Consider the following 10,985-nt stretch of genomic DNA (forward strand, 5'->3'; position numbering starts at 1 on the left):
GTTCTGGCATCGAAGGATCGTTTCAATTTTAAGTGAAAATGGTATTATATATTGTACATAAAAAATGGAAACGAGTATCGAAAAATAATTATTTTTTTTTTTATTTCGAGCTTAATTTACACGATCGATAGGAATTACGAAAGATTCAAGAGGATCTTCCACTTTCGTTTTCGACGAGATAAAATATTTGATCAGCTACATTGTCTACACCAGTCTGTTACACAAATATATTGGTCACGTGCAACGCGCGCAACTTCAAACGGTTGTTTGCGAACGGAAGATATTAAACTTCTAAACGTAATGCACGCCCTCTGAGCGCGCATTGTTGTTCAGCGGGAGAACTCGAGGAGAGGAATGCGGGAATTGAGTTTCGACTCCTTTTATGCACAAAGAACTTTTTCAGAGAACTTCATTCCAAGTGTTCCGTTACTTATCTATTCGGATAATATAAATCAGTATAACGAATCTTCTTTCGCACGCCTCGCCCCAAATTTTCACCCTTCCACTCTTCGAGAGAATAGCATCTCAGAATAGTATACATAACATAAATATTTCGCCTCGTTTCTTTCAATAATGGGGACGAAAAAAGAAGAAGCGAAATATCATTTTCGAATCATCCTTTTTGAAAATCGCGCGGCAATACTCGAGATACGTATATATATATATTTATACATATTTATCGTCGTCGAGATTGAAGAGAGCGCGAAAAAAAACGAAGGCAGAACGAAATAAGACAAAGGGTTCGAAAAGGGATGGTAGACCGAGGGAGGGATGGTCGTGTGACAGTGAGAGAGAGAGAGAGAGAGCTTTTCAAGGAAGCGACGTGTGTGCGGGAAACGCGAGAGCTCGTGTGCCGGCTGCCTACGGACAAAAGCGTGGCTCGAGCTTTTTTTAATTGTGTCCCTCCTACACCTGCTCCCTGTCCTCCTCCATTCAACTCCTCTCTCCCACTGACACCTTCCACGTGGCCCCATTATTTCTCTTTTTTATTTTTTTATTTTTTTTTTTTCCGAGTCCTTTCTGAATCTGTTTTATCGGAATATCGCTCGACTTATCCCAAGGACGTATATCGTGTCGTTCGCGAAACAGGGCCGGTTCTACGGATCCTCGATCGAAAGAAAAAGAAGAAAAAAATGTGAGGGATAGAGAGAGTGAAGGATGAAGCGTGAATCGAAGAGATAGAATTTTATTTTCCATGGGCGTTATTTATGCCTATACATCGAAACCGGAATTCGAAATGATACAGCCGTGATGATACAGGCGGTAGGGTAGTAGTGGGGTGGAAAGCCCGCGGTGTGGATATTCGAGACGTTCCGCGTGTCGTTCGATTTTCATCCCCTATCGTTCCGTTATCGCGGCCACGACTATTCGAGACAATGACTCTATTTCTTTTCACGAACTTTCTTGCGTAGCTCGAATACGATTCGTCAAGTTTCATACAATTGTATCTGGGAATAATGTCGGATAGATGTTTTATAATATAGGGAAAATATTGTATAAAATTATAAACTTAAAATCATGTATTTATTTTTTTAACTTAATTCAAGAAATCTTACGAGTCCTTTGCAATTGTTGTCCGCCATATTGAAATGTTAAAAATGTTTTATTATAAATGATCCACGTTTTAAAGAATTCGTTTATTCTTGAAAAATTTGATTTTAAGTGAAAACTTTTGTACGTAGAATATAATAGATTAGAACAACATTTTATTTTTCGACGAAAATCTCTTTAAGTGAAAGTAATCCTCAATGTTTTATCATATTTTTTTTTCATATTTTATATTCAATTAATTATAGAACATTTTAAATATAAAAAAATTTTATTTCTATAAAATTACTATTTTAAATTATATTTAAAAAAACAAAAATAATACTGAAATTTTAAGGATTAATTTCAATTTTCTCTAATAAAAAAATTTTTTTATATATAATCTATTATGGTTAACAATATTTTATATAAAATAAAATTATTCCTAATTTTAATAATATAACTTGTATATTTATATATAGTTCTGAATCATTTGAAAAGTGATTTTGTAAATATATGATTTTGTAATATTCTAAAATTGTTACGTCCTCTAATACGTGGATAAATATTTTCACTTATATAATGTTAATAATTTTATTATTTATTATTAAACGATATAATCTTATAATTCCAATAAATGATTTATCCACTAAATTCTACTCTAAATTCATTCATAACATTTATTTTAAAAATAGGAAATAAATGTAAATAGAAAACATTTTTTTTTTTAAATAGCTGTATTTATATCCATATTTAAATCAATATAATAGGAGCGATTAAAAGTACAAATTATCTTATCATATATCTAATTGCTAAAATCGTTTAATCTACATTAATCCTAAGTTCAGAGAAAATTAAAATATTTTGTAAATTTTTATAAAAAGAATTTACCATAAATAATGATTTACGAATTTTGTTTGAAATTGTTTATTTTATCTTGATCAAAAAATAATTAAATTTCAATCTGTCAATCTGATATCACGAACAATTTTATTTAAAACATATTATTTTTAAATTTTTTATTCAAAAATTATTTTATACATTTGAAGATTGTTAATTTTGAGCACAACACTGTTCTGAAACGATTAGAAACCGCTATATAACTATGCGCAATTTCCAAAGGATAGACTTGTTTGTCTTAACCAGGAAAACATTCCAGCTTTGCCTGAACTCAATGTGCTCGCGTATCCTTGAAAGGAATCACGCGACAGGGACGAAGTTAATTTAAAATTCAGCATCGTCCTTTCTTATGTCGCACGAACGAGCTTACCTTTCTATTCGAAGCGAAGCAAGACACACACATACACACACACATACACACACACACGTACGCATTTAAAACGAGAAAAAAGGACGAAAGATAGGGAAGTAGTCGCGTTATTACTTTCTTTCTATGCGAAACTGATACAGTCACTGACGAGAAGATGACTCGATTTTCTTCCGAAACTTTGAACAACGAGGGAATTTCTTCTGGAAAGATTGTGATTCGATTAGGAAGAAATTATGGAAAAGAAATTGCGAATTTAAAAATTAGAAAAAATTGAAAACTTGTATATCTACGTTAATTGATAAAGGGATACAAATTTTCTTTCAATTTGGAATTATTCGATTGTATAGAATTAAGTTAGAAAATTCATTAACGACTTTCATTAAGCATCTTTTCTTTTGAACCATTGATATTCTCTAACTCGGAGGCTTTCATTAATATGAGGTCGTAGTTGAACGCGACGAAAGGGACAAAAAGCAGTCGCAATTTCGACTTGTTCCACCGAAATCCCTGATACTCGATAGCATTCTGGAAACCATCCCTTTCGCAACGCTCTGGATTCAAATAGTCAAAGTGCAAAAGCTCAAAAAGGACACCTCGGTCGCACGAAGCTGGAGGAAACTCGGACATCGTCCAGGTCTTTCACTCTAAAACTGCGAATTCGCGTAGGCAGATCCTCGAGTGGGGAAAAAGCGCTTTGAAAGCACTGTAGCATAAATCGGATGGACAAGCTGTTGAAACGTGGATGTGGCGGTAATAGATTGTACAACCAGGCGATTTTGCATGAAAAAAATAAAGCACGAGCTTGGTATAAAAATTTCACGCGCGAGCCACCATTTTTCGAGAAAATCGACTTTGAAAGTGTTCTCCTCTCCTGTCTCGATGTAACAACGGAATTAATCTGGCAATAGCGTGTAACGATTTGTAAAATTTAATTTTTAAATTCGTATAAATTTAATTATGAAACAGAATTCTTTGAAGATTGGAACGAATTTGAATTTTAATTTTGATTTACAAATACGTATAATAATTAATAAACTTATATCGTGATTTTTCTCTTTTATTCCTAACGAAATTTCTTAATCTTTTCAACATGATTGATATTTATATCTCATATATTTTGGAAAATTATTTTCAAATTTAATTTTATTGCAAATTCTATAAAATATAAATATTTTATTGTTTATAATATTTATTAGATTATTCATGGTATAATATGTACAATTGATAAGTAGAGTAATAAATATATTATTCTATTTATAACCAATGAATGTTGCTCTATATAAGATGAATTTCATGCCATATCACTTACACACAATTGAAACAACATACAATATTTGTATTGTTCCATTCAGTACAAATGTATTTTCTTCTTTTGTTCATAAAATATAATTGAAATAAAAAATATTTTTGTCGTAATGATGTTAATATAATAACAACTCATTATAAAACAGTATTATCCTAACTGTTATATAAAATATTTACACATTTGTTAATTTCATTTTACGTTATAATCTTGTTGAAAGGATTATTTATCTTATAAATTAAATTTATAAGATAAAATAATTTAAAATAAGCATTAATTTCATTTTAAAATTCTATACTTTTTTCATGGATTATAAAAGTAATGAATTTTTCTTTCCAAAAAAAAAAAAAAAAAGTTGTACATTACATCATCTTTTCTCGTGACGAATCCATCCGAGTGTATCATCTATTTTCGAAACACCCTGTATACGAGGCGCATAAAGAGGAATCGGTTCATTTCTCATCGAAATACAGTCATATTTCCACCTTGCCAATTGGTTCGGTGCACAGAGCTGACTAAGATCTACAATCGAACCGAGCTCGGTCCCGCTAAGAAGCAAATCGTGCAGCGCCGTTTTCTGTGAGTCGAATTGGAAATAATGCGAGAAACTCTGGAGGGACGAAATTTTATCGTCGATCTTAACATTCCCGTCCCGCTGACAAATTTCTTACATCTTTCCCTCCCCATTTCGATAGGAAACCGTGTACATATTTCGATTATTTCCTTCCAGCATTTCCCCTCCGTGCGGCTCTCCCTTCCACTTCTCCGTTCCACGCTTCGTGGCGCGGCGTTCACTCTGTTTCAATTTTATTTAAAAATTCTTTTGACGCGCCTGACACGTACGTCGAGGTAACGTTTAATCGAGAACCCCGATTGAGTTAATCCAAACGATTGAAATGAGAAACGGCGAGGATCTCCTTTTATATATATATATATGTATGCGCATAGAGAAAATTAAATTAAATCGTTCGATTCCTTGTCAATCAGAATGGATCCACTCGGAGGATATTTGACGCTCGCCATGAAAATACGCATCGTCGAGTCCTTCTAGAAATTATGTTACGCGCTTATTACCTGTCATTGCTCAATAACGATATTTAATTAAATCGGGCCCGGTTGATTGAAAGCAGACAGGACGTGCTCGATTTTAACGAACCTGTCAACGTCATCATTCCCCCTGAAACGGCCACTCGATATTCGTTTCTATCCGACGGAATGAATGCTCGATCGTGTTATTGTTTCGCCGTGCTTTTTTTCCAAAATAGTGCTCGTTTCTACATCCGGTTGCATAATGATCCATTATTATTTCGAAAAACATTTTCCAAAACCAATGGAAACATTCGATCGATATTATAAACGCGCAATTTCAAATTCAAATTCGTTGTAAAATCAAGTGAAAGGGAAATGAATTTGCAACATTGTAAATAGTAAGAGAGAATGATCTATTTTAAGAATGACATTTGTGTAAAAATTATTATTTCTGCAGGAAAATAAAATGCACAAAATTTTTCAATTCTTAAAATCAATATTAGTTAATATATTAATCAAAACTTTAAAGTAAATCATTTAATGTAATTGTTTCCATTTTTGATTGTATGATTCCAATGTGATTTTGGATTTCAATGTCATATTGTTAAAATATCGAAGAATTAATAATTGAAATGTGGACTATTCCAAGAATTAAATTATTCGGATTACTAAATGATGAAAAGTTATTGGTTAATCAATTTACAAATAAAATGATTAGTCATAGATATATAATGAAAATTTTGAAAAACAAACATGGTTGATATAATAATGGAGATTGGAAAATATTATAATTCCTAATATTGAGTTTTTATATTTGATTAGATTTCAAAACAGAATAATTTTTATAAATATATATTCTTTTTAATTTTATAAAAAAAATAATGTTAACTTTGCATCATTTTTTAATATTATTTAGAATTTGAAATATAATAATTTATTAATTTCTCTACAATTTCATGCAATTTCCCAATAATCTTTTATTCGTCTTAATCAAAATTCCAAAATATGTTATGTATTTCTTCTACATTTTCATATAACAAAAAAATAAAGAAATAAAATTAATGTTCGATTTGCTCTTCGATTCTATTCCAATTATCGTGATCGATTATCCGCGAAATAAATTAAATTCCATCCACCGTGTTCTACTCACATTGAATAATCAGTGAGTAAGTATTGTAACTGATTTCTCAGAATATATTATAGAAAGAGAAAAAAAAATAGTTACACGGAAACGGTCGTGAATAGGAATCGTAACTGATTCCTCGAGTGTAAAAAAAAAAGAAAAAAAAGAAAGAGAGAAAAAAGTTGCGCGGAAACGATGGTGAAGTCGCGTTAAAAGCAACGATTTCATCGACCACGAGAGCTACGCGTCCCGGACACACTTAAACCTCGCGTGAACGACCGGGGAAAGCCGGCTTCAATGTACCGTGTAGCCATGCAAAATGTATCGTCGAAGAACATTGGAACGACAACAATGGAATGACGAAGCTATCGATCTACTTATTACCCCTAAATGACTCTAATTAAGAGTTAAACCGAGCGTGACCAAATCGCTTGATTTAAACAGTTTCGTTTTCGGATAACTCGATTCGATCGAATCCTTTCTTCAGGATTTTAAGGCAAACAGTCTTTGACTACTATCGAAGCGGATTTCTTTCCTTTTTCTCTGTTCTTGTGCTTTTTACACAGCACCGGATTCGACAGAGGGAGAAGAATTTTATCGAAAACGAAAATTGCAGATATAGAGATACGTTTGAATCACGATTAAACGCTCGTGCTCATCGTGCATGAATATTTCTATGCACGCGTAACGATCAACTATAGTTGAGCTTATATCATCGTTTTCTGATTGTTATATAGACACGTCCATCTCATAAAGGAGCGTTTGCTACTTCAACTTCACTTTGATTATTTTCCTCCCGTTTTTTCCTCTTTATCATCCTATTTTCTTTTTTTAATCGTCTCCCCTACCCTTCTTCCCCTCCCATCTTTTTTTTTTATTATGCCTATTATGCATCTTGTATTTTAATCCTCCTATTATATTTCTTTCACTACACTCTCTTGGAATAATCTCAATTATTCCTCCCTTCGTCTCAACTTTCTCCTCTCTCCTCTCCTTCACCCCCACCTTCATCCTTCCACGCGGAAACAGATAAAACCATTGAGCTGATTTCGAATTCTTTGCCGCGACAACGAAATCGTATTACATTCATTAAAGGCTGCGAGCGCCGGCTAAGAGCGCAAAAACACCAGTGGGGGGTTGTCGGGGGTTGGGTGGGACGCGTATCGAGGGACGAGACAACGGACGGTCGAGGAGGGTCGATTCTAACAGACAAATGGAACAGACGAACCTTCTAACCGCGGTTACAAGAAGAAACGATCTGTAGCTGCAGATTGCGCCACGTCCCCTCTCCCTGACCTCTCTTCCTGATACCTCGACGTGCCTGCGGTTCGTTCCTCCCGGCCCAAATTTCTACCCAGCGATGGCGTCGAACTTTCCAAAATCGACCACGTTTCGTACAGTGGGCACGATGAGGAGGAGGTAATTCGACCAAGTCATTCACGTAGTATATCCTCTACTAGGAGGCGTACCCTACGTAGCGTAGGTTCCCTTCACGTAGGAGGACCTTCGAACGAACTTTAACCTATCGTAGGTGTCCAATGTTCGATGTGGCGTTCCCCATTCAAGTTGCAATATTACTTATTTATAGTATGGAAATTGACGATACCGTAAACGTTAATCCGTTCAACTCGGGTCAATCGGATGACCGATACGTAGGAGTAGAGTGCAACCTACCTACTACAGCAGTAGCTGTAGAACAGGTTAAAAACCCTTTTCCCCGCGATACTCGACGACAATTCCAATTCTTCGATTAAATTATGGTTAATCGCTGTCGCCGCGACCTTTGCCCTTTCCTCAGAGGATTCATCGCGCGTACATCCCTCGAAATACGAATCTGAAAGCAAGCATCCAACGTGTCATTCAAAGTTTACTCGATTCCAATCCTGCTCCAACCCTTTCACAACTATTCCACCTCCCCTTATTCCCCCACTTATAAGATCGGCCGCGATAACAATCGACAGGGTGTTCTCGAATGTATCGATAAGTCGACGCGAGGGTATTGGTCCCATCACTAGCTCGTAGCCCGTGTCAGGCTAGAGCTCTTATCCTAGGGGTGGTGGGAGGGGGTGGCGCAGAACTGGCGTCGGTAATGGTGACTACGTTGGCTCGTAGGTGCGCTCGTAGGGGTTAGCAGGGGAGGGGTGGTTCGGGGGTGCACCGCAAGCTCGAAAGTTGGGAAAAAGCCAAGGAAGGGGTTGTGCTTCGAGCGGAGATCCGTTCGAGGGCGCAAGCTCGAGGTCGTCCCTGTATCCTCCCACTCTGGGACGCGATAGGTGGAGCTTCCCTGGCCGCCAATACATGTCCCGGACCCGCGTACGCTACGCGCGTAACCCCAGTCAGTCCTTCCACGTCCGAAAACGCGCGCTCTAACGCACCCGATGCGAGTGAGCTTGGCGCGGGCTCTCCCTGCTCTCTCTGCCGCGCTGCGCTGCGCCCAGCGTAAGCTGAACAGGTTTTCAAAAACCCTTTTCCCCGCGATACTCGACGACAATTCCAATTCGTCCTTCGATTAAATTATGGTTAATCGCTGTCGCCGCGACCTTTGCCCTCTCCCCAGAGGATTCGTCATTCTCGTCGAGTTGAAAAACAGAGAGATTTCGGTGGATTTTGCTTTTGCTGACGAGAGGGTCTCTCGATGGAGGGTGAATTTTCGGTGAATCGTCGGTTTGTTAATCTCGACAGGTTATCTGCGTGTATCGCAAGGTGGCATTGCTTCTGTAATCTTTCGTTTATGACACGGGGGTGGCGCATTGTCTCGTATTGTGATTTCCTTTTTTTTTTTTAAGAGATATTGGAACGAGTAGGCTGGAACGATTTTGATGAGGAGCTGTTTGGAATATACAGTGCGAATAATTTTGCGAAAGTCGAGTGTATTTTTCCAGTGGTTTTTTCCTTTTATTTTGGAAGATAAATCGAAAACTGGCTGGTGAAATTGCATTTCGAGCAACTAGAGCGCGAGTCGTGGATCGAGTGAAATTGTTTCTCCATCCGATGTGAAAACGGCAGTCGATTTTCGTGCGTTCTCGCTCGATGGAAAGAGATTACGTACGGCCAGGACGTGTGTATGTGTGTGTGTGTGTGTATAACGAAAATATACAACGATGCAATGTACACGTTACGTGCACAATAGATGATACGTTAATAATAATCAGACATCGGTGAGAAATAATTCACCGTGGTGAAAGCGTGGAAAATATATGTACAATGTCAATACATTTACGTCATTATACATTTTTATTACCAAGTACACAACATTCCCTTCGAAACATTTTTAACCCTTTTTATTTCGATGGATGTAACGATCAGTAACGAAGGTATGCAACTGTGAATCATATCTGCATACAATACTCGTGTCGCGATTGTCGCGTGTTTTCAGAAAATGGCGCGTTCGCCCCGCGTTTCTAAATCCAAAACACGATTCATTTCCACTTTCCATTCGCCTCGTGTTGCGCAAAGGGATGCAATTATCGAAAAACATTGCGATCAGACCGTATTGCATGCACGAACCTACATTCCAATACGTGCGAAGCTTTCTTCCTGCCCATCTTCTCCCTTGTCCATTAGACAATCGAACGAAGCAATTAAAGATGCATCGCGTGAATGAACCCTGATCCACCACGATCGCATTTTAATTCCGCTCATTGCATCGAGCGTTTTATTTTCTCTTTCGTAGCTTTGATTTAATATGCTTCGTTCGACGTGTTTCCAACGAAATCTTCCTAATCGATTAATCGTGTTGTTACACGGATTGTTGATAATTCTGAAAATCAAGATTCCATGTATTCTATTATTATCGATATTTTCAATCGATTCGAAAATTCCTTCCGCTTCGCGAACAGGATGCATCGCATATTTGCATTAAATTATTCATTCACGAATTGAAATAAAAGAAAAGTTTTCGTTTATTTTGTTTCGTTTACCAATTAAAATTTCTGTACACAAGAAAACGCAATTTGTTCATTTAGAGAGAGAGGCGAATTACCGTCATTTGTGACAACGCGAAATTCCTAGTTTCTTTTGCAATTTTACCGCATATCAAGTCGATAAATATACAGAGTTGTAAAGAGAAAAGTGAGGGACAACTCGGCAATTGGACAATTCGATAGACTCGTTCGAAGGAAGATATTTGTTGTGCGTTAATAGAAAGTGTGTATCGACGGCATTTCATGGGCTCTGTCGAGGTCGGCTGTAGGCTGTGCGGATTTTTTCAAACCCGCAAGTAGGTACGGGAAAGGTGTGCCGGCAGTCCGATGGCGAATTTCTGCTCAGTCGGCGTTGCCTCGGTCAGTAGTCAACACGTTCTCCTTCACAGGACTCCGTTGTCCCTCCCAAGTTTCGACCCAAGTTTCCATCAACCAATCGATTCGAGTGTTGCTACAATTCGTTCTGGTTTGTCTCTTCTCGCAATCCCTTACACACCGATTATTTTAATTATCTTAATAAATAATTGCCCCCATTTTGCTCTTCTTCCTCGCTCGACTTTAACCAACTTTTTCCCCCATTCTTTTTAAATTTAATCGACAAAATCTCTTTCGAATTCTACACGCCAACTCTATTATATTATTTAATTAGAATTCAAGTTGAATAATTCTCGAAGAACAGGATGCATAAATCAGATAATCATTTAAATCATTTGTCCAAGATCACGGTACGGTCGTTTCATGGTTCCCCGGCGAAAGGTTCTCAAGGATTCTCGTTCTCTTTTGTAAAAAAAAAAAAAAAAAAAAAAAAAA

At 36.8% G+C, this 10,985-nt stretch overlaps 1 protein-coding gene across 5 annotated transcripts in view; it reads left to right on the plus strand.

The window, feature by feature from the left end:
* LOC102672506 (protein Skeletor, isoforms B/C) overlaps positions 1–10,985 on the plus strand; it is a 63,545-nt gene that overhangs the window by 8,871 nt on the left and 43,689 nt on the right. The window contains exon 1 of one of the 5 annotated variants that reach the window (XM_006621033.2): positions 8,593–8,691. The exons of 2 other annotated variants lie outside the window; for them this stretch is intronic. The gene's annotated coding sequence lies outside the window, so the exon portion shown is untranslated. Of the gene's footprint in view, positions 1–8,592; positions 8,705–10,473; positions 10,536–10,985 lie in introns of those variants that run through there. 2 more of the 5 variants (XM_031513086.1, XM_006621035.2) reach the window with 2 other exon arrangements.

Source organism: Apis dorsata, unplaced genomic scaffold (assembly GCF_000469605.1).
Source record: "Apis dorsata unplaced genomic scaffold, Apis dorsata 1.3 scaffold_577, whole genome shotgun sequence".
In the NCBI taxonomy this organism is placed as follows: domain Eukaryota; kingdom Metazoa; phylum Arthropoda; class Insecta; order Hymenoptera; family Apidae; genus Apis; species Apis dorsata.